The sequence below is a fragment of the Lissotriton helveticus genome, chromosome 1_1 (genome assembly GCF_964261635.1).
Source record: "Lissotriton helveticus chromosome 1_1, aLisHel1.1, whole genome shotgun sequence".
Taxonomy (NCBI): Eukaryota; Metazoa; Chordata; class Amphibia; order Caudata; family Salamandridae; genus Lissotriton; species Lissotriton helveticus.
Genome location: NC_136057.1, coordinates 1,320,259,798 through 1,320,286,736, shown reverse-complemented (window position 1 = coordinate 1,320,286,736; position 26,939 = coordinate 1,320,259,798). Strand labels below are relative to the sequence as shown.

Sequence of the window (26,939 nt, the reverse complement as noted above, 5' to 3'; positions counted from 1 at the left end):
GTTCCCCCTGACAGACCCACAAAACTCACTGGATGCCCTACAACACAAACGTCGATCATACGAAGAGGTGGCAGGCTTCCATATAAACCTGGCAAAATCTTTCCTACCTAATTTAACCCTACCAGACAAAGTAATGGAGGCCCTACCCTCAACAACTTTCAATGGGCGAAGAAAAACCTCACCTATCTGGGTATCAAACTAACTCCCAAGATCTCACAGCTTGTCCAGGCTAACTATCCACCGCTCCTACATAATCTGAAAGCAGACTTAAAGAGATGGACTCCAATATATCTGTCATGGCTTGAGATGATCCACGCAGTTAAGATGGTGGTACAGCCCAGATTCCACCACCTGTTTCAGAGCCTGACCATATAGCTAGAGACCGACTACCAAAGGGCACTCAAAACAACGCTTAACTCATTTATCTGGAATACCAAAAGGGCCCGCCTCCCCTTTAGATTACTTGAAAGGCCCAGAGCACAGTGAGGGTTAGGATTCCCAGACCTTAATCTTCATCATAAAGCCGCTCAACTCAGGCTCATCGTTGAATTGTCCCAGAGGGAATCAGACAAACACTGACTCCACATGGAAAAGGCAAATGCAGGAAGGGTAATTTGGGACTTATTGTGGAAACCGAAAAAATATCGGCCCCCCAATGCATATCTTAGCACCCCTACTGGGACTACACAAAGAATATGGGACGAGGTCCTCAGGAAGACCGCTTGGACGACGTTTCCCTCCCCTTTTACCCCGATTCATTATAACCCGGTATTCCCCACATCCGCATGCCCGGGAGAATTTGACACATGGAGAGATGGAGCGCCTAACACTATCACTCCTCTCTCACAACACAGACATACTTACCTTTGAGCATTGCCAGAGGGATTTTAATCTTACGGAGGAAGAGCAATACCGCTATCAACAATTACACCATTGGGCATCACAGCAAGATACACGGGTAGCAGCCACAAGGGAGCTCACACCACTGGAGAACTTTGTGAAAGGACCAAGGCTACTAAGGGTATCATATCTTTTTTATACAATCTTCTCCTCCACTCAACACACTTACAGCCGCCCGGCCACACTGCTTTTTGAGAAAGCACCCTGGGTCACGAAATATCAGGAGAGTGGCATGCGCTGTGGAGGGACATCCACAAGCATAACCATTCCTTAGGCCTCCGAGAAGCACATTACAAAATCCTAGATCATTGATATTTCCACCCGACAAAATTGAAGAAATGCTTCCTAAGCACGTCTGACAGGTGCTGGAGGGGATGCGGCCTCCTTTGTGATATTCGCCACATCTGGTAGGACTGTCCGACAATTTGTCCTTATAGTCAGACATTTTGGCACAGATCAAATACATTTTGGGGTATCCAATACCAGACACTCCGACTTTAGCATTACTGTGGCTAAGATCTGAATCACTAAAATACCAAACAAACGCAGACAAAAGTATCCTTTGGCTGTGTCTAGGGGCAGCAAAGACAGCAGTAGCAGCCGCGTGGAAGAAACCCGAAGCCCCAGCCCTGACCCAATGGCATGCCCGTCTCAGGCAAGCAGTAACGATGGAACGGTTAAGTGACATCTTCAGAGATGATTTTAAAAATTTTGAATGTACGTAGGGTTCCTTAATAACTTACCTCTTGAAAGGCCCCCACTTAGTTTTAACTTGTCCTTCACGAACGCGAGCATTACATCTCTTCCAAATCTGAACGCCTCCTCATAGGATTTCCGCATATGTCACGGAGACACAGTAAACCGGAGATTCATGTCATATCCTGACCTAAGCCTCTCATCTGAGTACTTAGTTAAACAGTAGTTATTTATATAAGTTTACTTTTGGGTTTTGATTAAGGAGGGAGGGAGACAAACTTGTTACGACAAACGTGTGGGGAAAAGACAAAGAGACCACCTAACTATATTGAAAACTGTTTCCAAAAATAGCGATGCAAATGATAAGATGGTCCTCATGTTATGAATGTATTGCAAGCCTTACTGACAAATCTTACAATAAAAAAGAAAATTTTAAGCGGGGTTGGAAACCAACCGATAACAGGGCGCTCAACAAAATCCAGGGCAAAGTTACACAGTCTTCGTGTAAATCGGTGCTTCCAGGGTGGAGGATGCGGTTCCCAACATCCACAAAGTTATACCTATGTAAACCCACAAGTTAAAATGATTTCCTCCCGATCACTCAAATAACAATATAAAGAAAGTAAATTATAATGATATTCAGTTCATTCAAGTCTTAATTGGCACAGTTTCCACAGTCCAGTTTCCAAAATTCAAAGTTCCGATATTCCGGCAATGATTATCCAACCAAATTTATTTTCTTCATATTCATATTCATTCCAATTAGTACATCATTTCTTCGAGATGCAGCCAACACGTGTTTCGTCTTTGTAGTTGTAAAACACTTTGACTTCCTCAGGGCTGCAATCCAAATAAACATACAATTCTCATAAGTCAATGGGACTCCATCATCGCCTACTCCCATATAACATATATTCTAGTCCCCGAAAGGAATAGGCGGAGTCAGAGTACCCAGTGGATAAAGGAGAGTGTGAAAAGATAGCAAAGCCTAAACCATAGTCATGCTCCACCTACTATAAATGGGAAGCAAGTGAATCCATTACCAAAATAGAGGTAGTATCATCACAGACCCAAAATCATACCATGCATTTATCTCTGTATTAAATCACCTGAAATTTCATATAGATGTCCCAGTCAAAATTTTGCAGTCATAGATACCACCCAATCACCTAAAATCATAGTAATCCGAGGTTGTCACATCATCACAAAAAATGGCCACACAACATATTATCAAAACCATAGTCTAATATAAATTATTTCAGAGCTTAGGTCCCTAAAACCCTACAGTACAGCTATTGCCTCAGCCCTTAAGTGTATTGGTAATTCCTATCACATCACGGCACGACACCATGTATCACGCTAGTACGCATTGTCAGTAGTACATGCGCACATTGCAATAAATCAACATAAAGAATCATATCTTTACCGTATGATCCAATATAGTTCCTTCACTGAAGTTTGGACTCCTCGTGGTATCAAATATCACATCATATCACGGCACAACATCCGTTCGATGCTGTAATCAAATGATACATTTCGAATCAACATAAGAGTCAAAAGAGATCAACTCTTCATCCCTAACATCATAATAATATAAATCCAACTCACCCTCAAACTCCAATTTCTATCGCACGTATACGCTCCCAAAACTCTAATATTACAAAGTCCAAATGCTGCAAAAAGATATACAGATCTCATTAATTATCATAGATGGATACTAAATGGTCACAGTTAGACATGCAGTATAAACTGTAGACTTACCGAAACGTGGGTAGCGAATATCTTCACTCCTGAATTGGCGTGCCGCTTAAGGCGCCATCTTGGAGTGTCTAATATAGTCCGAAGACCACCGGCGCCATCTTAAGACATGCAAATACGTCCATACTCCTTAGATTCTATTTAATTCAACCCTCCATAAGATACTTATTGTATTATATAGCCCAATGTCGGCTGACGCCTGGATCAAATGGAATAACCCTCCAAATTAAATAACATACACCAAATATTGAGAACAGTTTAGTCATCGTATTATGAGAACCAGAACGCTCTAAATTTCGGGCGCCATCTTTAAATGTACCTAAGGAGCCGATAAGTTCCTCATATTCCAGGGCTTCCTCCTATTGTAGTTGAATTATTATTGCAGTGATACCACATAAGATAGTAAGAATTAGCACTACTATTGGCGGATTCGTAAGTTCCTAAGTTAAACTATCCTAAGGTTGCCCAATACGTAAGACACTACAAGCGCTCCTGGATACAGGGCGCCATCTTGTAGTATGCAAGGAGACCATCAAATTTCATGTATCAAGGCATCAGTCCCACATATCATAATAATTATTGTACCATTATTAAGTGTACAAATTTAAATCTACAGTAATTTGCCAAACTATACGACTAATATATGTATTATTACCCTATTCCTTATTGGTCCATCACAATCTAAACAATCTTTCTAACGCGAGCGTAAAGTTACCGGGGGACAATCTCCGGCACAATCAACAAGCATACACGTGCGACATGAGAAGGAGAGAGAGTGCAGTATAGAGTTGGTTTTCACTAATATGAAAAGCACAAGTAAAACAAAATAAAACAACATGCTCATGCAAAAGTCAGAAGAGAAAATGAAAAGACATACTGGTGCTAGAAGTTAGCAATTAATGTATAGATTAAATGTAATTCAGCAGGAGGCAAGTATAGATTACATTCAATAATCAATCTTCCATAAGTTAATTCTGTTACAACAGTCAAATTCATCTAGTATTCACAGATTTATTTGATAGAAACAAAAACAAATTATTCTCAGAGTTTACACATAATTAGTATATCCCTTAGTCGACAGGGTGCTTCATGGATCACAGTCTTTAAACAGGAGTCACTAAGGCCTAAAAGAAGGCAATGTTTCACACATTGTACAAAATAAGAATCATGTAGATTCATAAAATTAACTAAAAACATGTACCTATATACACGAAATCATCTCCAATACAACTATCCCATTTTATTCATCTATACAGTAGTTCTGAGATGTTATTTATGCGTGACTCCACAGATTTTAATGAATCTTCAGTCTTGTCCCAAAAAGAATTGATATTCATTGTCAGTATTCATACCATCTTCAACAGCTCTAGGTTTCATTATCCAAATTACCTCTCTGCGTCTAAGTTTCAACTGTCTGTTACCCCCACGTGGGTCCTGAGTAACATGATCTATCTCATGGAAACTAAATTTGTGTTCATCCATTTTAACAAAATTCTGTACCGCATGCACCGCCATGGGGTACCTGGTATCACCATTTTTCCATGCTCTAAAATGTTCAACCATTCTGTCTCGGAGTCTCCTAATTGTACTCCTGACATATATTTTCCCACATTTACAAACTATAGTATATACCTCAAACGTGGTGTCACAATTCATAAAGGTGTTTATCTCAAAAGTTTCGGAACCATTATAACTGAAACTAGTCACCTTTTTCCTGGCCCACCTACAAGAGCTACACCTTCCACACTTATGAAAGCCCTTAGTCGGACTAGTTTGCCAAGTTCTAGACGCCCTCATGGGGTAACTAGGACTTAGATCATTCAATAGTGTCTTACCCTTTCTAAAAGTTACACTTGGTCTGTCACTAATGAAGGGTTGTAAGACTCTATCTGCTTGAAGCAAATGCCAATGTCTATAAAGTATAGAGTATAATTTGTGACTCTCAATATTATAATGGGTAACAAGGCGTACCTTACGTTCCGACATGTCACCAGTTACTTCCTTCTTAGGTACCAGAGTATGAGTTCTTTTGAGACCAAACACCCTCTTCTTAGCCTTATGAATCACCTTGTAATTATACCCCCTCGCCTCAAAACGATTTACAATATCTTGCACATTCATGTGAAATTCAGAGTCTACAGAACAATTTCTTCTAGCCCTAACCATCTCGCCTAGGGTATCGAATTTATTTGACTGCTTGGGTGGCAGCTTTTTGCATGCAATATTGAGTTACAACTAGTATCTTTCCTGTACATCCTTGAGCATAGTTTCATATCCTGAATATATAGCTCAATATCTAGAAAGAAAATCCTCTTTTGATCATACTGGGTGGTGAAACATAAGTTAACATCGTTTTCATTTAAATAAATAAAGAATTCTTGTAGCTTCTCCAGGATCCCTGTCCAAATCATTAAACAGTCGTCTATAAAACGACCCCAATAGTGAATGTTGTCCACCCACTTCTGTCCACGATGGCCCCAGATCCACTCCGCCTCAAACCACCCCATAACGAGGTCAGCGAAAGACGGAGCGAATCTGGAACCCATCGCTGTGCCAAGACACTGTCTGTACCATTTGTTATTGAAAATAAATACATTATTTTTCAGTACTAGTTCGGTCATTTCCAAAATCATCAGAGTGTGTTCTAATAATTCCATCGGTCTCCTGTTGAGAAAGGTCTCTAGTGCAGCTATCCCCAAATGATGTTCTATATTAGAGTACAATGAGACAACATCAAGGGTTACCAGATACATGCCAGGTTCCCAAATTACATCTGACATAATATTCAACACGTTTTGTATTTTGTATGTGTGATGGGAGATTATAAACAAACGGCCTCAAGAATGTATCCATATACTCCGATAGTTTTTCAGTTGGCCCACCAATTCCCGAAATTAAGGGCCTTCCTAGAGGATTATCTCTGCTTTTATGCACTTTTGGTAAAGTGTATAAACATGGTGCTCGTGGGGAAGTGACTGTCAAATAATTAAATTCATCAATATCCAGGAGTGTTTGATCATACCAGGTCTTAAGTTTCTCATTAATCTTCAATTTCAAACCTCCTAGTAGATTGTCACTCAGTGGTTCATAATATCTGACATCATTCAATTGAGAGAGGATTTCAGCATTATATTAAGATGTATCTATAATAACTATATTACCTCCCTTATCGGCAACGCAGATGGTAATATCATCTTTAGCCTTCAAAAATTTAAGTGCCTTCCTCTCCCCATTAGTAAGGTTGTCATACTTCCTAAGAGTACCACATTTCCTATGTTGGTAGATTAGTTTGGTAATATCCAGCTCCACTGATTTATGGAAAGCATCTACAGTGTTTCCAGAAGTAATTGTGGGGTCCATTTAGATTTAAGTTTGAGGCCGCTACTCTCACTCAGAAATCTATTCACCTCTAGATCATCAAGCAACTTTGAAATTGTAATGGGATCTTGCTCATTCTCAGTTAAAGACAACAGTAATTTCGTAGCAATAATCCCTTCGATAGTCAGGCCACTCACATGTTTAATTTTATCCAAACATCTCTCTTTCCTGGGTGCATGAACAAATTTTCTTTTTATTTTCAACAACCTCACAAACGTATAAACATCAATTTTTGTCATGTACCAATCTGGTAATGCATTTGGGCAGAAACCCATACCTTTCTTCAACAGTCTGACCATATCATGTGCTAGTTCCAATGAAGATAAATTTATTATCTCTAACTCATTATCCACCACTCCCTCAGTAGTGCTTAAATTTTCCAGGATCTGGTTCTCATTTCTCGTCTCATTCCCTGCTGTCCCCTTGCCTCTGGTTCCTCTCCTTGTCTTACGATACCCGAACCACGGCCTCTGGTTATTATGTCCCGATTCCCTACTCTTAATCTCTTCACCTCCTCTAAAAAATTGTTTTCATTATTGACAACAACCTGACCACCATCTGCCTCTTCATTCTCACTACTTGAGATATTACTAGATGAGGCGTCGGTGTCACTGACTGTAGGGGTAGTCACCTTTTGTTTGGAGCTACGATCTTGTTGCATCAGATAATCAAAACGTTTAGCAAAAGTAAAGACGCGTCCTGCTTTGTAATCATTCTCGTCGCGTCTTAACTTCCTCGCCTTCCTGCGTTTGATATCTGCTTGTAGGTCACTCAAATAATTATCCAAAATTGTATAGTTTTTAACTGTAGCCTCAGGAAGGTTAAGTTCCTTTATTTCATCCTCCACTTTCTGAATCTCTAGTAGGAGTTTATTAATTTTCCTTTCCGCATTCTCAATTAGAATGTTCATCAGATTCCTGGAAGAACTAATAAGTTCTTTTCCCAAGTGACTAATAAGTCAGGTTCCAAGTCTTCGTATGTGGGCATGATTTGTGATCTTAAACCCCTCGGTATCCTATTCAGGGTCATATTTTGCTTTAAAGTTCCTGCGTCCCACCATTTGTTAAGCTCTTGTCTTTTCAAAGACTCCAATTTCCTAAATTTATCCCTAAGTCCCTCATCCTTAACAACCTTCTTAACATTGGTGGCTGCGCCAATTGATCCTCCAGCTATCATATTACTGAAGAGTTCTTGTGCCTCTTTATCTCTATTCATTTTTCCCTTTAATGTGACTGCTCCTTACTGTGTTGAACACTGTAAGCGGGGTTGGAAACCAACAGATAACAGGGCGCTCAACAAAATCCAGGGTTTCCAGGGTGCTTCCAGGGTGGAGGATGCGGTTCCCAACATCCACAAAGTTATACCTAAGTAAACCCACAAGTTAAAATGATTTCCTCCCGAGCACTCAAATAACAATATAAAGAAAGTAAATTATAATGATATTCAGTTCATTCAAGTCTTAATTGGCACAGTTTCCACAGTCCAGTTTCCAAAATTCAAAGTTCCGATATTCCGGAAATGATTCTCCAACCAAATTTATTTTCTTCATATTCATATTCATTCCAATTTGTACATCATTTCTTCGAGATGCAGCCAACACGTGTTTCGTCTTTGTAGTTGTAAAACACTTTGACTTCCTCAGGGCTGCAATCCAAATAAACATACAATTCTCATAAGTCAATGGGACTCCATCATCGCCTACTCCCATATAACATATACTATAGTCCCCGAAAGGAATAGGCGGAGTCAGAGTACCCAGTGGATAAAGGAGAGTGTGAAAAGATAGCAAAGCCTACACCATAGTCATGCTCCACCTACTATAAATGGGAAGCAAGTGAATCCATTACCAAAATAGAGGTAGTATCATCACAGACCCAAAATCATACCATGCATTTATCTCTGTATTAAATCACCTGAAATTTCATATAGACGTCCCAGTCAAAATTTTGCAGTCATAGATACCGTCCAATCACCTAAAATCATAGTAATCCGAGGTTGTTCACATCATAACAAAAAATGGCCACACAACATATTATCAAAACCATAGTCTGATATAAATAATTTCAGAGCTTAGGTCCCTAAAACCCTACAGTACAGCTATTGCCTCAGCCCTTAAGTTTATTGGTAATTCCTATCACATCACGGCACAACACCATGTATCACGCTAGTACGCAGTGTCAGTAGTACATGCGCACATTGCAATAAATCAACATAAAGAATCATGTCTTTACCGTATGATCCAATATATTTCCTTCACTGAAGTATGGACTCCTCGTGGTATCAAATATCACATCATATCACGGCACAACATCCGTTCGATGCTGTAATCAAATCATACATTTCGAATCAACATAACAGTCAAAAGAGATCAACTCGTCATCCCTAGCATCATAATAATATAAATCCAACTCACCCTCAAACTCCAATTTCTATCGCACGTATACGCTCCCAAAACTCTAATATTGCAAAGTCCAAATGCTGCAAAAAGATATACAGATCTCATTAATGATCATAGATGGATACTAAATGGTCACAGTTAGACATGCAGTATAAACTGTAGACTTACCGAAACGTGGGTAGCGAATATCTTCACTCCCAAATTGGCGTGCCGCTTAGGCACCATCTTGGAGTGTCTAATATAGTCCGAAGACCACCGGCGCCATCTTAAGACATGCAAATACGTCCATACTCCTTAGATTCTATTTAATTCAACCCTCCATAAGATACTTATTGTATTATATAGCCCAATGTCGGCTGACACCTGGATCAAATGGAATAACCCTCCAAATTAAATAACATACACCAAATTTCGCGAACAGTTTAGTTATCGTATTATGAGAACCAGAACGCTCCAAATTTCGGGCGCCATCTTTAAATGTACCTAAGTGTACCTAAGGAGCCGATAAGTTCCTCATATTCCAGGGCTTCCTCCTATTGTAGTTGAATTATTATTGCAGTAATACCACATAAGTTAGTAAGAATTAGCACTACTATTGGCGGATTCGTAAGTTCCTAAGTTAAACTATCCTAAGGTTGGCCACTACGTTAGACACTACAAGAGCTCCTGCATACAGGGCGCCATCTTGTAGTATGCAAGGAGACCATCAAATTTCATGTATCAAGGCATCAGTCCCACATATCATAATAATTATTGTACCATTATTAAGTGTTAAAATTTAAAATTACAGTATTTTGCCAAACTATACAACCAAAATATGTATTATTACCCTATTCCTTATTGGTCCATCACAATCTAAACAATCTTTCTAACGCGAGCGTAAAGTTACCGGGCGGACAATCTCCGGCACAATCAACAAGCATACACGTGCGACATGAGAAGGAGAGATAGAGTGCAGTATAGAGAGTTGGTGTTCACTAATATGAAAAGCACAAGTAAAACAAAATAAAACAACATGCTCATGCAAATGTCAGTAGAGAAAATGAAAAGACATACTGGTGCTAGAAGTTAGCAATTAATGTATAGATTAAATGTAATTCAGCAGGAGGCAAGCATAGATTACATTCAATAATCAATCTTCCACAAGTTAATTCTGTTACAACAGTCAAATTCATCTAGTATTCACAGATTTTTTTGATAGAAACAAACAAAAATTATTCTCAGAGTTTACACATAATTAGTATATCCCTTTCTCCTAATTGTACTCCCGACATATATTTGCCCACATGTACAAACTATAGTATATACCACAAACGTGGTGTCACAATTCATAAAGGTGTTTATCTCAAAAGTTTCAGAACCATTATAACTGAAACTAGTCACCTTTTTCCTGGCCCACCTACAAGAGCTACACCTTCCACACTTATGAAAGCCCTTAGTCAGACTAGTGAGCCACGTTCTAGACGCCCTCATGGGTAACTAGGACTGAGATCATTCGATAGTGTCTTACCCTTTCTAAAAGTTACACTTGGTCTGTCACTAATGAAGGGTTGTAAGTCTCTATCTGCTTGAAGCAAATGCCAATGTCTATTAAGTATAGAGTATAATTTGTGACTCTCAATATTATAATGGGTAACAAGGCGTACCTTACGTTCCGACATTACACCAGTTACTTCCTTCTTAGGTACCAGAGTATGAGTTCTTTTGAGACCAAACACCCTCTTGTTAGCCTCATCAATCACCTTGTAATTATACCCCCTCGCCTCAAAACGATTTGCAATATCTTGCACATTCATGTGAAATTCAGAGTCTACAGAACAATTTCTTCTAGCCCTAACCATCTCGCCATAGGGTATCGAATTTATTTGACTGCTTGGGTGGCAGCTTTTTGCATGCAATATTGAGTTACAACTAGTATCTTTCCTGTACATCCTTGAGCATAGTTTCATATCCTGAATATATAGTTCAATATCTAGAAAGGAAATTCTCTTTTGATCATACTGGGTGGTGAAACGTAAGTTAACATCGTTTTCAGTTAAATAAATAAAGTATTCTTGTAGCTTCTCCAGGGTCCCTGTCCAAATCATTAAACAGTCGTCTATAAAACGACCCCAATAGTGAATGTTGTCCACCCACTTCTGTCCACGATGGCCCCAGATCCACTCCGCCTCAAACCACCCCATAAAGAGGTAAGTGATAGACGGAGCGAATCTGGAACCCATCCTGTGCCAAGACACTGTCTGTACCATTTGTTATTGAAAATAAATACATTATTTTTCAGTACTAGTTCGGTCATTTCCAAAATCGTCAGAGTGTGTTCTAATAATTCCACCAGTCTCCTGTTGAGAAAGGTTTCTAGTGCAGCTATCCCCAAATGATGTTCTATATTAGAGTACAATGAGACCACATCAAGGATTACCAGATACATGCCAGGTTCCCAAATTACAACTGACATAATATTCAACACATGTTTTGTATCTTGTATGTGTGATGAGAGATTATAAACAAACGGCCTCAAGAAAGTGTCTATATACTCCAATAGTTTTTCAGTTAGACCACCAATTCCCGAAATTATGGGCCTTCCTGGAGGATTATCTCTGCTTTTATGCACTTTTGGTAAAGTGTATAAACATGGTGCTCATGGGGAAGTGACTGTCAAATAATTAAATTCATCAATATCCAGGAGTGTTTGATCATACCAGGTCTTAAGTTTCTCATTAATCTTCAATTTCAAACCTCCTAGTGGATTGTCACTCAGTGGTTCATAATATCTGACGTCATTCAATTGAGAGAGGATTTTAGCATTATATTGAGATGTATCCATAATAACTATATTACCTCCCTTATCCGCAACGCGGATGGTAATATCATCTTTAGCCTTCAAAATTTTAAGTGCCTTCCTCTCCCCATTAGTAAGGTTGTCATACTTCCTAAGAGTACCACATTTCCTATGTTGGTAGATTAGTTTGTTAATATCCAGCTCCACTAATTTATGGAAAGCATCTATAGTGTTTCCAGAAGTAAATTGTGGGGTCCATTTAGATTTAAGTTTGAGGCCGCTACTCTCACTCAGAAATCTATTCACCTCTAGATCATCAAGCAACTGTGAAATTGTAATGGGATCATCCTCATTCTCAGTTAAAGACAACAGTAAATTCGTAGCATTAATCCCTTCGATAGTAGGGCCACTGACATGTTTAATTCTATCCAAACATCTCTATTTCCTGTTATGTTAAATGTTATGTTAAAATATTTGTATAGCGCAACGTTCACCTGATCGGTTTCTTGGCGCTTCTGGGATTGAGCTTTATGAGGCTGGGGGCTTAGGTGGAGTAGGCTTGCTGGAATAGCCACGTTTTAAGCAGCTTCCTAAAGTGAAAATGCGAGTTAGTGGATCGGGTTGAAAGAGGGAGGGAATTCCAAGTTTGGGGGGAAAGCGTGGAGAACCGGATACCGCCATATTTTAGACGCTTATATCTGGGGACGGTCAATAAATGTTGACCAGAGGAGCGGAGGGTTCGGGAGGGAGTGTATTTCTTGATCCGATTGGAGATTAACCTTGGGCCTGTATCTGATAAGGCTTTATGCGTAATGCAACTGAGCTTGAAGATACTGCGTTGTTCCACAGGAAGCCAGTGCAGTTGTTTGAGCAGTGGTTTTATATGCTGGCGGGCCGGGAGTTGAAAAATCAGTCTGGCCGCCTGGTTCTGTATTAGTTGCAAGCGGTGCATCTGGTAAGCAGGAATACCTGCATACAGTGCGTTGGCATAATCTAGCCGCGAGATGATAAGCGCAAGAACGACCAGAGTTAGAGCTTCTGTTGATAAAAATCTTTTTATTTTTTTTATTTTCCGTAACATGAGGAAGCAAGCTGACACCACGGAGCTGATCTGAGGTTTCATCGATAGATCACTACTGATCTTGACACCCAAGCTTTTTGCCGAAGAGACTGGGGTAGGCGGAGAGCCCAGAAGCTGGCATTCCAGGGGTTAAGAGGCATGAGTGTCAGGACCAACTTCGTCTTATCAGGATTAAGTTTTAGTTGGTTAGTATTCATCCATGTACTAATGTAGGTCATGGTAGCCTGTAAGTAGGATTCTGATAGTCTCGTAGGTTGAATATTAAAAATAAGTTGCAGGTCATCTGCATAGTTATAGACCAAGACTCCCATTTCCTTCAAAGCCGATATTAGGGGTTGCATGTATAGGTTGAATAGAAGGGGGATAATGAGGAGCCTTGTGGGACTCCGCAGGAGAGCCGGCCTTTTTTTGAGCAAAAATTACCTAATCTGCCTGATTGATGTCTATCTGTCAGGAAGGAGTGTACCCACCTCAGTGCCTGGCCTCCAACGCCAGCGCTGCAGACACGGTCGATCAAGATGTTGTGATCGACCGTGTCAAAAGCGGCGGAAAGGTTGAGGAGGAAAAGGGCCTGGGGGGGAGTTGTGATCAGCCCCCGTGCGAAGCTCGTCCATGACCGTCACAAGGACCGCCTCGGTCGAATGGGCAGGCCTAAAGCCGGCCTGATGAGGGTCCAGATCAGTGGCGTCACTAGGGGGGTGCGGGGGTGCGGACCGCACCGGGTGTCACCCCATCTGGGGGTGACACCAATCGTTACTGCTTTACTTAGCTGTCTGCCTGCCTGTCCAGTGGCACTCTTGTGCTGCTTAGTGCACTGCAACTTGAAGCGCACGCCGCCACCGCGCCACGCACACATGCACGCACCGCACCGCAACAGATGTATATGGAATGTGATGATCTGGTCACTGGTGGTGGTACGATGCGGATGCGCGCGGCGCGCCGTACGTACCCAACAGTTCGGTCCCAGGGCCGTCAATCTTAGCGCTACTACCAATGACGGCCCTGGGACGCCCCCGCGTGCTGTGCGCAGCGCACCTGCTGCTCTGACGCGTCACGGCGCGGACACGCGCCCTCCAGGGAGTGGAGGACTGAGTGCGTGTGCGGTGGTGACCGTGAAAGAATTCATCACATCTCAGAGATCACCATCTTCTCTGTGATATCGCTTTGCGATTCGCGAGCGCCGTCGTGGTGGTCTCTCTCCCCTTCAAATTTGGGACGTCAGGGACGGTGAGAGAGAAAAAATATATTTACATTTATTTATATGATACTCATACTGCATGAACAGTGAAGTAAGTTACAAATGTGGCAGTGCAGTGGCACACAAATGAACTGATCAGATTCAGTGCACAGTACATGCTTTTTTTTACTGTAACTGGCTGCTGGCACAAACCAAACGAAAAGTGTCCAATGTCCATTGCAGTATTATCCTTCTACCTGCGTTTGGTACTCCTTTGTAACATGCACATGTCACTTTTGTCTTGTTGTAACACATTGTTTGCTACCTCCTACATTTTATACTGCTGCAACAACTCATCTGGATGTCCATTACTTACTGGACCCAGGTGTATACTTGAAAGCAGCTGCAGTACAGGTTCGTTTCATCTTTTATTTAGGATTTAGAAAAAATCATGACATGCATTCTACATAAGATATGATGTATAAGAAAGAGAAACGTTGCTGAACAACGTTTTACAGTAAACGAGAACCATCTAATTAATGATAAAAGAAAAGGGGTACGATTATTTGACTCATCATTCTTTGAGAAGGATAAAAACAAAGCAATAAAAGAAGTGGAAAAGGACATATATCAAAAAGATATGCATGAATAAAAGATGATGAAATCTTTCGAGAAGAATAACAATTAAAAATGGACAATTCCAAGCAAAAACACTGAATTGTATTACATTAGCATAACATGGCAGCGACCATGCAGCTTAAAAAAAAACGCAATAAATGTTTTTCAGCAAGCAGCAGGGGCCTTCGTAAAATTCCCAACTGACACCTAGGGTTCTTGTGTCCTCATCTGTCCCCTCCAACCAAATGCCTTCTAGTTGAGTGATACAATGGTTTGTTTAAAGGATAGCGTAGTTGCTGTACCATGGCATTTCTCTGTTAAGTGCATTACAGTTTACCAAAAATACACTTTATGTGTGTTTGCTTATTTAGTTAGCATTAAGAATCTTCGGAAATAAACATGTATAATAAAAACAATTTATTCTAAGTTTTTCTAAATTTGGAATCATTGATTTTAGGCAGTTGTTTGCTTTAGATACTTGCACAAGTGTGCCACCATTGCCTACGTAACGTTTGTTCTTGTGCTTGAGTGTCTACCATATATTGCAGTATTATACCTCTTCTAATTGTACTTTGTTTTCTCTCGAGCAGACTTCACTTTAAAATAGTTTATTGGGATTAGACTGTAGACACCTGGTGCTGAGATCTTTGTTTACCCAACAAATTCCAAAGCATTGTAGCTGTAAGATTAAGATAACTTTGATGGTGAATACACTTGCTGGCGAGATCTGTGTGCAGTCTAGTTACAGGCTGGCCTGACTCATACAAAGTATAAAGAGTTAATGTGATGTCCCAGCTGCAAAGTGAAGCATGCACCATGCAGGTCACAGATTTATATTTTACGTAGGAAGCTCAGCGAGTTACTGCTTTCATTGCAGATATTCTTGAGTGAGATAGGTCTCAGGTTACCATCCTTGTAATATACCATTACCTGCTTAATGAATTATGAACCATCTTTAAGGAATTGCATGCTAACTGGAAGGTATAAGTTTAGAAACCGTGCTTTTGCTCAGTATTTCATTATTCAAATTTTTCACAAAAGTGTTCCTTTAGTAATAAAGACGCATTAGTTATTGCTTTTATACACTGTTATTAGTTTAATTACTTGTGTAGATAATGCATCTGGCATTCAGACAGTGGATGTGAAGCTCTTACATTCAGGGATTGGAAAATTCAAAACCTGCTTTCACTCATAGTTTATCTTGTAAGCACTTGTAACCTGCACACATGACACTTTTTCCTCCTGTAATGCACCGTTTGCAACCTCATGTATTTTGTTTGCTCACAATTGACACTTTTGCCTCTTGTAACTTAACGTTTGCTTTTGTAATTTGTTCACTTATAATTTTCTCCTCATGTTTCATTACTGTTCCTATTGTGAAGCGCTCTGAAGCCTTTGGGTAAAGTCTGCGCTATATAAAAACGCATAAATAAATAGAAGACCGTGTCCGGCCCCGCCCTTCCAGCCTCCTAGGCTAGTCCTGACCCAGGCGGTGCATTGGGCTTGCAGTTGCACACGGCCGGCTGCATGATTCATTGCTCAAGGCAGGGAGCAGGCCAGGCCTTTCCTTGAACTATTCACTTCACTTGCAGGTGGTTCACTTCACAGTTAGTTCACTTCATACGTATACTATGAAGTGAACTGCTTTGGCTGAAATATGCCTGCTTTGCTGGCCGGTCGTCATCCTGCTGCCTTCTTGTCTATCCTGACAGTGGCAGCTTTTATGTCCCTGTGCTTTTGGCTGTGGATTTGTGTTTCTGCTGACTTGTGATTTGTTATTTTGGTCATTCCCTCGGTTGGGGCCCTGCTTCTCTGGGTACACTGGCTGTGCCATTTCTCTTTAGGGTTTCTGGTCTGTTGGAGGTAAAATCGGCGTTATGGGGTTACCAGTTAGAAAATGGAGCATTCATGCTGCGCCTTTCAAGTGCCCACAAAGCGAAGAGAGGAACCAGATTTTAAAGTGAAAGAGACAGTCAATCACGAGATGAAAATATGGTTCTGTGATTTCATCACATGCCGCAGTAAAGAGAAACTGTATGAACATATATATATTTGCCATCTGTGCCACTGGCGGACACGGAGCGGAGGAGGTCCATGCGGTAAGTCGTGAGGGGGTGACACCATGAGTTACCCGCACCGGGTGACACCAACCCTAGTGACGCCACTGGTCCAGATAATGGGACTCCTCAACAAAGGAACTCAAGCATTCCGCCACATGTGTCTCCAGGATCTTACTTAAGTAAGGTAGGAGGGATATTGGGCGATAATTACTCATCACTTGGGGGTCCGCCCCAGGTTTCTTGAGGATGGGAAGGATCTCTGCACTTTTGAACGAGTCGGGGACCTTGCCACTGCAAATAGAGGAGTTGAGAAGAGATATGGGAGGGTCAGGGCAGGCGCCGAATGCCTCGCGTAATATATGGGGAGGACCGCTGTCCAGGGGAGAGACAGATTTGACCCTGTTCATCAGGTTGGAGAAAGAGTCTAGGCTGATGGGGGGAAATGATCCAGTCGAGGGGGGGAGAATTTGGTCAGGCGAGGCAATTGGAATGGGTGTACTTATTAAGGGGATGCTTGCTTTAATTATGACAATTTTTTCGAAGAAGTAGTTATTTAGCCTATCGCACAATTCTTGAGAGTGCACTGGTTGTGCTGAGACTCTCTCCATCCCAGTCAGTTCGTCAACGATCGAAAAGATCTCTCTGGTTTTGTTAGCAGAGTTCAAGATTTTTCTTGTGATGAACTCGGTTTTGCATTTAAGCACGGCGATTTTGTAGTCCTTGAGAAGAAACAGATAGCTGGCTTTCAATTCGGCTCATAGTTCCTTCGCCATTTTCGCTCAGCTTGTCTGAGACTAAGTTTTTGTTCCTTTAGGGCGGAAGAGAACCATTTTTGAGCATCATGAGACCTACGTGCTTTAATGTTTTTTAGAGGGGCAACCTTGTCACTGGCTTGTTCAAGCCAGGTGGCTAGGTTTTCCGCCTGGTTTGTGAGAGAGGTGGCTTGGGTCGATAGGGCAGTGTTGATAAGGATTGTTTTAAAGGTCTCGATGCAGGCTTGGCCCCAGTTCCTTGCCTTCATGCTGCTGGGTCTGATCGTGGGAGGTACTGCCAAACCTGCAAGCGTGCACCTGATTAAACAGTGATCTGACCAGGCACAGGGAAGGATAGCAAGTTGAGTAATGTCTAGATTAGATGACCAGACTTGGTCTAGGGTATGACCTTTGTTATGCATGGGGGTATGTACATGCTGTAGGCAATTAAGATTGATCAGTAGGTTCGTGAAGTCGCGAGAAAGTGGGCTTTCATTTGTGTCGCCCGGCCAGTAGTTGAAATCGTCCACGATCAACACTCTAGAGTGATTGATGACCAAATGGCCGATTAAATCGCTGAACTCCAGCGGATATGACGGCATGTACAGTGGAGGTTGATAAGCGACGACGCATGCCAGCGAGGAGAGATGCGTTTCCAATTTAATAATAAGTGTTTCCGTCTGAGCGATTTGTGTAGTTGTAAGTGCTGTAAACTGGTGTCTTTTGTGAATAATTGCGGCCACGCCACCGCCCTTTTTGTCCGCATCCCTATTGACATGGAGAATGTAATAGGGGGCGGGGATGGCTGCTAGGATGTCCGGGGAGGAATCGTCACACAGCCAGGTTTCAGTCAAGAATAGAATGTCCGACCTGTTCAGCTGAATCAGGGAGAATATCTCTAGCTGGTGCTTGCCCAGGGAGCGAGTGTTAAGGTAATATATCGTAAGTTCGTTTCTTTTATTGTCGGAGATATCAGAAGTCGATTCTGGGACAATGTCGTAATGCAGGTCAGTGCGGGCAGGAGATGCCCTCCCTGGCCAAGGGATGTCGGAGATGACTGGACTAAGATCGGGGGGCAGAAGGTCATATTGCTCCAGTCGGTGTAGCTGTGCGGTACCTAGCCTGTAATTGCTACAAAGTGCTTTTAGCTGGTTAGCCGTATAAGTCAATGGCCGAGCATAGTGACCAGCCCCTTGCCCCGGCCTGGCGCAGACGGGCTTGACTTTGGCGTGCCTTCGGCGCGCCGCTGCGCACGTCCGCTGCGCGATGGCCAGCACATCCGTTTTATGGGGAGAGGAGCATTTTAGCACTAGACCGCTCACCCATGGCCCCGCCGGAAGTGTGGGAAAAGAGAAAGGCAGCAAGAGACCTCCCTCCACAACAATCGAGCCAAGCTCGCGTTGGAACGGGGAGGTAAGAAGAGAGCTGAGGGGTTAGGCAATTCTTAAATCAATTCCCCATATTCCCCAAAGTGCAAATGAACAAGTAATTAAAAGTACGAATAAAAACACAATTAGCAGCAACACAGTATTAAAATCACAGTGTACTAACGCCTAAATCGCGTTAGCCTGCTCCAAGGAAGCCTGCCAGAAGGGTAGAGCAAATTGTTTTTTATTTTCAACAACCTCACAAACTTATAAACATCATTTTTTGTCATGTACCAATCTGGTAATGCGTTTGGGCAGAAACCCATACCTTTCTTCAACAGTCTGACCATATCATGTGTTAGTTCCAATGAAGATAAATTTATTATCTCTAACTCATTATCCACCACTCCCTCAGTAGTGCTTAAATTTTCCAGGATCTGGTTCTCATTCCTCGTCTCATTCCTTGCTGTCCCCTTGCCTCTGGTTCCTCTCCTTGTCTTACGATACCCGAACCACGGCCTCTGGTTATTATGTCCCGATTCCCTACTCTTAATCTCTTCACCTCCTCTAAAAAACTGTTTTCAATATTGACAACAACCTGCCCACCATCTGCCTCTTCATTCCCACTACTTGAGATATTACTAGATGAGGCGTCAGTGTCACTGACTGTAGGGGTAGTCACCTTTTGTTTGGAGCTACGATCTTGTATCATCAGATAATCGAAACGTTTAGCAAAAGTAAAGACGCGTCCTGCTTTGTAATCATTCTCATCGCGTCTTAACTTCCTCGCCTTCCTGCGTTTGACATCTGCTTGTAGGTCACTCAAATAATTATCCAAAATTGTATAGTTTTTAACTGTAGCCTCAGGAAGGTTAAGTTCCTTTATTTCATCCTCCCTTTCTGAATCTCTAGTAGGAGTTTATTAATTTTCCTTTCCGCATTCTCAATTAGAATGTTCATCAGATTCCTGGAAGAACTAATAAGTTCTTTTTCCCAAGTGACTAATAAGTCAGGTTCCAAGTCTTCGTATGTGGACATGATTTGTGATCTTAAACCCCTTGGTATCCTATTCAGGGTCATATATTGTTTTAAAGTTACTGTGTCCCTCCATTTGTTAAATCTGTGAATACTAGATGAATTTGACTGTTGTAACAGAATTAACTTGTGGAAGATTGATTATTGAATGTAATCTATACTTGCCTCCTGCTGAATTACATTTAATCTATACATTAATTGCTAACTTCTAGCACCAGTATGTCTTTTCATTTTCTCTTCTGACTTTTGCATGAGCATGTTGTTTTATTTTGTTTTACTTGTGCTTTTCATATTAGTGAACACCAGCTCTCTATACTGCACTCTATCTCTCCTTCTCATGTAGCAGGTGTATGCTTGTTGATTGTGCCGGAGATTGTCCGCCCGGGAACTTTACGCTCGCTTGTTTAGATTATGATGGACCAATAAGGAATAGGGTAATAATACATATATTGGTTGTATAGTTTGGCAAATTACTGTAGATTTAAATTTTTACACTTAATAATGGTACAATAATTATTATGATATGTGGGACTGATGCCTTGATTCATGAAATTTGATGGTCTCCTTGCATACTACAAGATGGCGCCCTGTATCCAGGAGCGCTTGTAGTGTCTAACGTATTGGCCAACCTTAGGATAGTTTAACTTAGGAACTTACGAATCCGCCAATAGTAGTGCTAATTCTTACTATCTTATGTGGTATCACTGCAATAATAATTCAACTACAATAGGAGGTAGCCCTGGAATATGAGGAACTTATCGGCTCCTTAGGTACATTTAAAGATGGCGCCCGAAATTTAGAGCGTTCTGGTTCTCATAATACGATGACTAAACTGTTCGCGAAATTTGGTGTATGTTATTTAATTTGGAGGGTTATTCCATTTGATCCAGGCATCAGCCGACATTGGGCTATATAATACAATAAGTATCTTATGGAGGGTTGAATTAAATAGAATCTAAGGAGTATGGACGTATTTGCATGTCTTAAGATGGCGCCGGTGGTCTTCGGACTATATTAGACACTCCAAGATGGCGCCTAAGCGGCACGCTAATTCGGGAATGAAGATATTCGCTACCCATGTTTCGGTAAGTCTACAGTTTATACTGCATGTCTAACTGTGACCATTTAGTATCCATCTATGATAATTATTGAGATCTGTATATCTTTTTGCAGCATTTGGACTTTGTAATATTAAGTTTCGGGAGCGTATACGTGCAATAGAAATTGGAGTTTGAGGGTGAGTTGGATTTATATTATTATGATGCTAGGGATGACGAGTTGATCTCTTTTGACTGTTATGTTGATTCAAAATGTATGATTTGATTACAGCATCGAACGGATGTTGTGCCGTGATATGATGTGATATTTGATACCACGAGGAGCCCATACCTCAGTGAGGGAACTATATTGGATCATACGGTAAAGATATGATTCTTTATGGTGATTTATTGCAATGTGCGCATGTACTACTGACACTGCGTACTAGCGTGATACATGGTGTCGTGCCGTGATGTGATAGGAATTACCAATAAACTTAAGGGCTGAGGCAATAGCTGTACTGTAGGGTTTTAGGGACCTAAGCTCTGAAATTATTTATATTAGACTATGGTGTTGATAATATGTTGTGTGGCCATTTTTTGTGATGATGTGAACAACCTCGGATTACTATGATTTTAGGTGATTGGACGGTATCTATGACTGCAAAATTTTGACTGGGACGTCTATATGAAATTTCAGGTGATTTAATAGAGAGATAAATGCATGGTATGATTTTGGGTCTGTGATGATACTACCTCTATTTTGGTAATGGATTCACTTGCGTCCCATTTATAGTAGGTGGAGCATGCCTATGGTGTAGGCTTTGCTATCTTTTCACACTCTCCTTTATCCACTGGATACTCTGACTCCGCCTATTCCTTTCGGGGACTATAGTATATGTTATATGGGAGTAGGCGATGATGGAGTCCCATTGACATATGAGAATTGTATGTTTATTTGGATTGCAGCCCTGAGGAAGTCAAAGTGTTTTACAACTACAAAGACGAAACATGTGTTGGCTGCATCTCGAAGAAATGATGTACTAATTGGAATGAATATGAATATGAAGAAAATAAGTTTGGTTGGATAATCATTTCCGGAATATCGGAACTTTGACTTTTGGAAACTGGACTGTGGAAACTGTGCCAATTAAGACTTGAATGAACTGAATATCATTATAATTTACTTTCTTTATATTGTTATTTGAGTGCTCGGGAGGAAATCATTAAAAAAAAAAAAATTGACAAAACTTTTTTACCATACAATGAAAAAAACAAAGGTTAAGGTTAATTTATAGTTAGAAAAATACCTTATGTATTCTTTCTATATAAACTCAACTTAAAATACTCAAAAATGAAATATGGTAAAGTTATAATTATACAATTTCGAATGATAATTTACGCACCACCTTCAATTACTATAGCTTGTGCCTTTTCCGTGCAGTTTATACCCTTGCATACTATATCACTTATACTCAAGACATTTCAGTAGTATCACCCTAGCTTCAAACCTATATCATCTACAAAAAATGTCGATTCTTCAGTTACCTTAATGGGATCACTCTCTTAAACTTCTGACTTCACCTTCTTTGGAGAATTATTAGACTCCTAGTTATAACTGTCACCATCTCCAAATGAGATCACTGTCAGGGAGAAAAATAAGAGATTCATAACTTTTTGGGAAAAAGGGGAGCCAAACGACCTTTTATAACCAGGTGAATGTTTTAGCAGGTCGCAGCAAGAACTTGCTTTTTTAATAAATGCAAAACAAAAATAAAGGTTCACTTGAAATGCCTTATGTAGCCATTCATGTCGTTCCTAAGAGTTGTAAACATCGTGTTAATTTCGCCCAATTTAACAGTGCTTGAAATCTTTGAATATTACGAGTATATTAAACTGCAGCATCGCTCTAAAGTGACCGATTACAATTCACCGTTACCATGCATGTACCACACACCCAGCTTGAAAATGAGAATTGACAGCTAATGTCTTAAAATATTACAATTGGATGTGACATTTTCAAAACATGGCGTTTACAGTCTTTTGTCATACGGGAAGACTCTCTCTTTTTGGGCAGTTAGTTCCTCCTTATGCCAATAAAACAGTAAATTAAACACAAAACAATTCCGTCTCATATCAACCATGTAACGTAACGAACCACGAACCTTAATTTAACTAAAATGTACTGCACGTGAGGGCAATGATGGAATCGGAGATAGCGCAAGAGTCACAACTGATGTGCATTAAATGACAGGTCTGAAAGGTGTCTCTCAGTGGGGTCTATCGGTTGGCGCCTCCTCAAAGGAGCGCGGAGCCGCGCCTCAGGGCGGTATTGCCTCCCTGCTGCAGAGGACGCGCTCGTTCGTTCGGCTCGCTTCCCTTCCTTCGAAGGCGCGAGCACTTGTTTCCGCCTTCCCAGATTCTGCTCCCGGTCCAGGTTCTACTCAGGCTCCAGGTGTAGATTAGGCATGTGCAGATAAGTGCACGCGGTGTGCCACATGCATCGCCGATTTGGTTTACCTTAGTTGTAATGCTCCAGACAGTGCAAGCTCTGATTGGTTTAGAGTACAAGCGCACCCATTGGTTAGTGCTAAACATGTAACCCTGCGTGTCGCTTCAAAAACGCACCACTTGAATAATTCGCTCAACGATTTTGGGGTTGTGCTCGTGATTCCTAGCTCTGTCCTATTCACACCAAGTCGTCTCGTCAGGTGATTCCAGATCGTAGATAATTATCTGTGATTTGTCTTTTGTTGAGTTTCACTGCTGGGCAGGAAGATTCAGGTAAGTGAGAGGCGCAACTAGACCCGACATTGTGCGTGTGTGTGTGTGTGGGGGGGGGGGGGGGGAGGCTGAGGCTGGTCTATCTCTCCAGTCAGTGGGGTGGGACAAGAATTTCCAGCAGCGTAGTCCTCAGTATGTTTATTGCCAATATGAGGAAAAGAAGTACCAAACTGTAATTGCAAACTATTGGACAAACACATTTCTATTATGAGTGACAGACTGGAATCCGGATTTATCCCTAGATTCCTCCTTACTTATGCTCAGTGGTTTGGTGGCAAGCCTACTTGCTGAGGCCATATAATTGATGCGCGGAGTTTGATCCATTTACTGCATATGGATATTTTAATTTGTGACGTGTTTATTTTGCTGTAGTATGATATGATCCATTATTTGACTTTAAAATTTGTCCGATTGAGTATGAGTCAAAATTAGATGAGTTTTCATACATAAGCATGATTTATTATCTGTTCAACCGTAACACTTGAAATTGAAGGAGCAGATTGGGTGCAATAGAGAGAGCTAAGGTAAATGTTGAAGTGGTGGTAAAGATGTTTGGTACATTAGTTGTGAATTAATGGAGCAGACATGAAGGGAGCAGTGAGATGAAACTCTGTCTGATAGAAAAGATGCCATATGCTTCAGTTATGCGCCTTGCACTCTCACGTTGTCAAGTCTCTGTAAAAGTTTGAGATGGTGAACAGTATCAAAGACAACGGGGAGTTCAAGTGCTAGTAGTAGTGGTACTCTTGTTTTAATCCGGCATTGCTTTAAAATCATCCCATGTGGAAATCACCGCTGCTTCTGTCCTCAGCCATACTAGAATCTGTTTTTGAAATCTGAACGCCAATTATTTTCTTTGAATGGATATTTTTTTTATCTGAGTAAAGGAATTGAATTGAATGTCGGTATGTTTTGAGGCAGATTTTCCAATTATTCTATCTTTTTGGCTAGAAACAGTCTGTTATTGGCCAGTGTTTAGAACCGAGGTCTTCAAAATTTTGTAGGTTGAACCCCCCCAGCAAATTTTTTTTAGATGTCGGGCCCCCCAACCACCGGACAGAAATTTCTGGACTCTGGTACAATACATATTCGACCGCCATCTGCATATCCCGGGCCATATCCGGCAAATAATGTTCAACACAATAAGAGTGTTTAGTAAACTGCAGGATTGTGAGTGGGTGTGGTTAAATGACCGAGGCTTTTTAAACAGCTCAAAAACAATTTTCCAAGCTAAAACATGTGCACATTGTTTTTACTTGGCTGCTTTATTTTACACAATACATAGATTGATAATAACACCCCCAACATTAATGTGGAAGGTGTGCCTATTTTTCACTACAAAGACGGTCAATCTGTGGATGGATTTTGGCTACTGCCATCCTCAGGCTGTTCTCCACATTCACTAAATATACAACAAATAATATCTGTGAAATCCTCCACTTTCTCATTTGTGAGTGCTCGTTTTGATCTAAACAAACTTTTTTATGGTTGTTGCATGAAACAAACACATTTCTCTGCAAATAGTAATAGACTCTACCACATCAATCACATTCAAAACAAATGATAACAAACAGTATTCACAAGAATCTGTTTGAAAAATATTCCAGGCCATCAGGGCAAAAACAACAGAGCTGTCTCTATCAAGGAGCCACCTGAAAGGCTGGATTGCAGTGCATGTAAATGTGTACTTTTGTACTTTAGGACGAAAACTTGATGGGGCACGACATGCCCATACTTGTGTACAGGGGCGCAACTAGACCCAAACTTCGGGGGGGGGAGGCCTAACACGCTCAGCCAAGGATGGCCGTAGCACTGGTGGCTTACAGTACAATAGTATTTTTGGCACCCCCTCTGTGGAAAAGTAAATTCTGCCATGTTCTGTGTCCCTACGTGTCATCCATCATATGTTATGTGTGCATGATTAAATATGCATATGTATTCCCTATGTTCGATTAAAGACGCAATTATAGTTGTGTCCACCTCTAGTATGCCAGTTTCCAGTTCTCGTGAATACTACGAATATCAGGCCTATGTAAAGCTACGTTGCCACGTTTCCCAGTGTGCACGTTATTTCATTGAAAAGTCCCCGTTTCTAGGCCTCAAAAGGGCCTGGACTCCAGATTCAGCTCCTGTCTCCTAAAGCCTCGCTGAGGAGCGATACAGCCCCCACCTGTATCCTCGACCCTTCACTTACTTCCTGCCACGCCGTGCCCGGTTCAGCCTGGCTCTGCCTCTGAGTCTGCCAAAAGTATGTTATGATTCCAGTTATCAGTTCAGTCCTCCTTCTCTGCATTCCTAAGCTACTGAACTGCATCGATAGTTTCCGTCATTGTCTAGCCTTTCCGGCTCCATGTAAGAGAAATGCTGCATTTAATGGTCATTTCATATTCTTCATCACGTACTACATGTAGAATAATGCATGGTCCAGTCTTAGAATCAAGTTAGCCTTTCCTCTCCTGACTTCTAGTTTATATCAACATGTTCTCTAAACATCAGATACTAGATACTGTTTAGGTACATGTCGCCCTGACTCTCCAGACTTCAGTCTCTGCTCCTAGCACAGAGTTCATAGCCCCCAGCTTCTCCTAGTGATACGTCATTGCTAGTTTGCGCGCACCATCAGGTTAGAGGTCCCGGCTCCTTAGGTAGCCCCCTCCATGGTTTCCGCCCCATTCATGACATATTCTGTTACGTTTACATCACATGTCTATGTATACGCCCTGTTACACCTCTTTTCACCCTTATCTTTCGCGACTGCTATGCGTCACACCCTTTGCTCCACCCACTGCTCCGCCTATCATATGTACTGTAATGCAACTGTTTTACTATATATGCTTGTGTATTGTTATTAAATGCTAGCGCGCTCATCCCAGATCCAGCCCCAGCAGCTGCTGGGCCCTGCCATCCTATTCCTATGCAGGTTGTCCTGTTCCTGTCCTTTATGCTGTAATAAACCTGCAAACTCCTACTACCTCGAATCTTGACTCTTATTTATTGAGCTATCTGTTATTCATTTATACATTCAAAAATAGGGTATTATTTATTTATTTACCACATAATGGCGCCCGAACAGGGACTTGCCCTTTCCCCACGCGTCGGTGAAGCCACGCCGACCCCCT

The 26,939-nt window shown here is 41.3% G+C and overlaps 1 protein-coding gene across 3 annotated transcripts in view; it reads right to left on the bottom strand.

The window, feature by feature from the left end:
* LOC144823412 (volume-regulated anion channel subunit LRRC8C-like) overlaps positions 1-23,543 on the bottom strand; it is a 259,653-nt gene extending 236,110 nt beyond the window's left edge. For 2 of the 3 annotated variants that reach the window (XM_078681904.1, XM_078681908.1), the window contains exons 1-2: positions 23,202-23,543; positions 22,585-22,679 (exon numbers count right to left, since the gene is read on the bottom strand). The gene's annotated coding sequence lies outside the window, so the exon portion shown is untranslated. Of the gene's footprint in view, positions 1-1,959; positions 2,437-2,705; positions 2,766-3,022; positions 3,113-3,204; positions 3,270-22,584; positions 22,680-23,201 lie in introns of those variants that run through there. The other variant, XR_013608790.1, reaches the window with a different exon arrangement.
* Positions 23,544-26,939: the final 3,396 nt, after the last annotated feature.